General features: G+C 44.5%; 1 pseudogene; it reads left to right on the top strand.

Annotated features, from left to right (window-relative positions):
* Positions 1-200: 200 nt before the first annotated feature.
* On the top strand, positions 201-1,018 carry LOC121546517 (annotated as a pseudogene).
* Positions 1,019-3,772: the final 2,754 nt, after the last annotated feature.

Below are 3,772 nucleotides of genomic sequence, written 5' to 3' on the forward strand. Positions count from 1 at the left end.
ACATTACATTTGGCCTTGACTTTGTTACCAGTTTTAAACACATATTGCAGCAAAACTTCAACATGAGGATGAGCAGCAAAATCAATACAATGACTAAAACAACGGTCAGACACAGTTGCATGATCCACCCTCCAAACCCGGTATTATCTGGCCTAGCAAACGACGGTGAGCCTGTGTGGTTGTGTAATACAGAGAACGTCATGGGGTCAGGGTTACATGGTATCTCCACTAAGAATGGCCTAGGGGTACTCTTTGTCCTTGCACTGTCGACCCTAGCCGTATATTCAATTATTGGTTCAGGCTGAGCCTCTAATTCTAAGTATGCTTTGATTGGAGCCCTCCGAGCCGTGGCGCAAACTATTTCCTACGAGGTAAGCCTCGGCCTTATCTTACTTAGCGTAATTATTTTCACAGGAGGATTTACATTTCAGACCTTTAACGTTGCTCAAGAGAGCATCTGGTTGCTCGTTCCAGCCTGACCCCTCGCTGCTATATGATACATCTCAACCCTAGCTGAGACAAACCGTGCACCCTTTGACCTCACAGAAGGAGAATCAGAACTAGTCTCTGGGTTTAATGTAGAGTACGCCGGAGGGCCCTTCGCCCTTTTTTTCCTGGCAGAATATGCCAACATAATTTCTAGGGGCTTCACACATCCCTGCCCTCCCCGAGCTAACGGCCGTGAATCTAATAACAAAAGCCGCCCTATTTTCCGTAGTCTTTTTATGAGTGTGAGCCTCATATCCTCGCTTTCGGTATGACCAGCTTATACACCTTGTTTGGAAAAGCTTCCTACCTATGACCCTGGCCCTTGTCCTATGACACCTTGCAATCCCAATCGCACTAGCAGGCCTACCACCACTGCTTTAATACTGCAGGGAATTGTGCCTGAATGTTTAAGAACCACCTTGATAGCGTGGCTGATAGGCGTTCAAGTCCCCTCAATTCTAGAGAGAAGGGGCTCGAACCCATCCTCAAGTGATCAAAACTCTTGGTGCTTCCACTACACCACTTTCTAGTAAGGTCAGCTAATTAAGCTTTTGGGCCCATACCCCAAATATGTTGGTTAAAATCCTTCCCTCACTAATAAACCCTTATGTACTCACCATCCTACTTTCAAGCCTCGGCCTTTGCCAGCTCCCACTGACTTCTTGCATGGATACGACTTGAAATCAACACCCTTGCCATCATCCCCCTCATAGCACGGCAGTACCACCCCCGAGCAGTTGAAGCTACAACAAAATATTTTTTGACACAGGCCACTGCTGCGGCCATGATCCTATTTGCTAGCACCACCAATGCCTGACTGGTTGGGGAATGGGATATTCAACAATTAACCCACCCAATTGCGGTTACAACTGCCATACTGGCCCTTGCACTTAAGGTAGGCTGTTAGCCTACTTCTTCAGGTTTGCAATCTGACATGTAAGTACACCACAAGGCTTGTTAAGGAGAGGACTTAAACCTCTGTACATGGGGTTACAATCCACCGCTTAAGTCTCAGCCACCTTACCTGTGGCAATCACACAATGATTATTCTCAACCAACCACAAAGACATTGGCACCCTTTATTTAGTATTTGGTGCCTGAGCCGGAATAGTTGGCATAGCCCTAAGACTTTTAATCCGAGCGGAACTAAGCCAACCTGGGGCTCTTCTGGGGGATGATCAAATGTATAATGTCATGCCAATTATGATTGGAGGCTTTGGAAACTGATTGCGGGGGAAAACAAAGCCCCCATGTGGACTGGGGGCACTGCCCCCACAGCCGAGAGCTACAGCTCTAAGCACCAGAATTTCTGAACAGAAATGATCCGGCGAACGCCGATCAACGGACCGAGTTACCCTAGGGATAACAGCGCAATCCTCTCCTAGAGTCCCTATCGACGAGGGGGTTTACGACCTCGATGTTGGATCAGGACATCCTAATGGTGCAGCCGCTATTAAGGGTTCGTTTGTTCAATGATTAAAGTCCTACGTGATCTGAGTTCAGACCGGAGTAATCCAGGTCAGTTTCTATCTATGAAGTGATGTTTCCAGTACGAAAGGACCGGAAAGAAGGGGCCCATGCTTGAAGAACGCCCCATCCCCACCTGATGAAGGCAACTAAAACAGGCAAGGGGGCCTGAGATAACGACGCGCTAAGGTGGCAGAGCCCGGTAATTGCGAAAGGCCTGAGCCCTTTTTCTCAGAGGTTCAAACCCTCTCCTTAGCTATGATCACGACCCTAATCGTGAATTGGAACTCTCCTACAGTGGGACACATGGATCCAGGTATCTTTCTCTGCTACTTTCACCGCCATCGAGGTAGCCAGCAACACCTGGTACGGGCCCCTCCACCTAGGGTCTTTCCAGCTCTTTCTTCTGTAGTCTTTTACCGCCACAAAGTCTCCTGGGCGCAGACAATGCTCAGATTCTCCTGCTAGGTTGGGCAGAGAAGCCTTCACCCGTGGGAAGAGAGTCTTAAGAACATTGTTAAGTGAGACACAGTATGCTACTGTACCATGTCTTCTTATCTGTCAGGAGAAGCCTTGAGATTAGGAAGTGCACATTCTTGCAGCCTGCTGCAGTCCACTAGTACTTTGTCTCCGGCCAAAAATACATTTACACATAAAACATTCCATCTAACCCATAACCCATGAATTACTACTGCTCATATTCTTAATACAATTTGCATATTTACCAAAAGGCCCCAGGGGACCGGTAATTCCCCCTTTGGACACATGACTCATATCATGATTCATGCGCCCAAAAAACAAAACAACACTGCCTGTTAAATCAAAATAACAAATCAAATTAGAATGACAACCCTTGATAACATCTTAACTTAATTGTATCCCATAAGTTAATTCAAGGAATAGTAAAATTGACTAGCGACAATTTTCCCTCATACAGGGCTAGCGCTCTTTCTCTGGCCTTGTCATGGTCCGAATCACACATAGGCCTATTACTGAATTATAAACTTCTTCCTAATCATTAGTGTTTGCATACTACATTTAAATCTCACACAATGTCTCTAGTCTCTCTAGTGAGGATGAGCAGGCCTCACCAGAAAGTCAGAACAGAGGTCAGAGGTCATTCAACCCCATTAAGTGAGTGTCTCTTTCCCTTATAAATTTTTTCTGTAACTCAGACAGTATTTAAAGATATTTCAAACATTTCAAACATCTTTTGTACCAGGTTTACATTGAGTTTTTCAGGACATTTCTTATCAGGAGAATTTACATGTGTGCAACCAAAACTCTGACAATAGAAACTTCCGAAAATTTCATTTGTGTGCCCTTTAAGGTGTATCATTTCTAACCCGTGAAAAACCCACTAAAACCAAAATAAAAAATAAAAAACCCTACACAACTATCAAATATTCATAATAGGTGGTTTGTGTGTGCTGGTGTGGGTAGTAAAACGTAGGGCAAAAACAAACAATTGGCCAGGCCTTACTTAATTCTACGGACTAATCCGGATCCTCGTATACTTATAAAACTGCAGAATTTCACTAACTGCTCTCATCAGCTCACAGACTCGGGAAACATTCCAAAGAGAGATAATGAAACCCCCATTCTCCTGGAAGAGAAAGTGTACATGTCGTTAACATTCACTATAGTACATCTTCATCAGCCACCCAAACGTTTTAACAACAAACAAAACATGATGACGATAATTCCACTGTACCCCCTCAAATCATTAATCGTTTGTTTCAATCTAATTCCTTGTGACTACTCCAGAATAAGATTAAATAAAATCTCTCACAAGATGAAAACCACCCAAGGTTCT

This window comes from Coregonus clupeaformis, chromosome 30 (assembly GCF_020615455.1).
Source record: "Coregonus clupeaformis isolate EN_2021a chromosome 30, ASM2061545v1, whole genome shotgun sequence".
NCBI classification, from domain to species: Eukaryota; Metazoa; Chordata; class Actinopteri; order Salmoniformes; family Salmonidae; genus Coregonus; species Coregonus clupeaformis.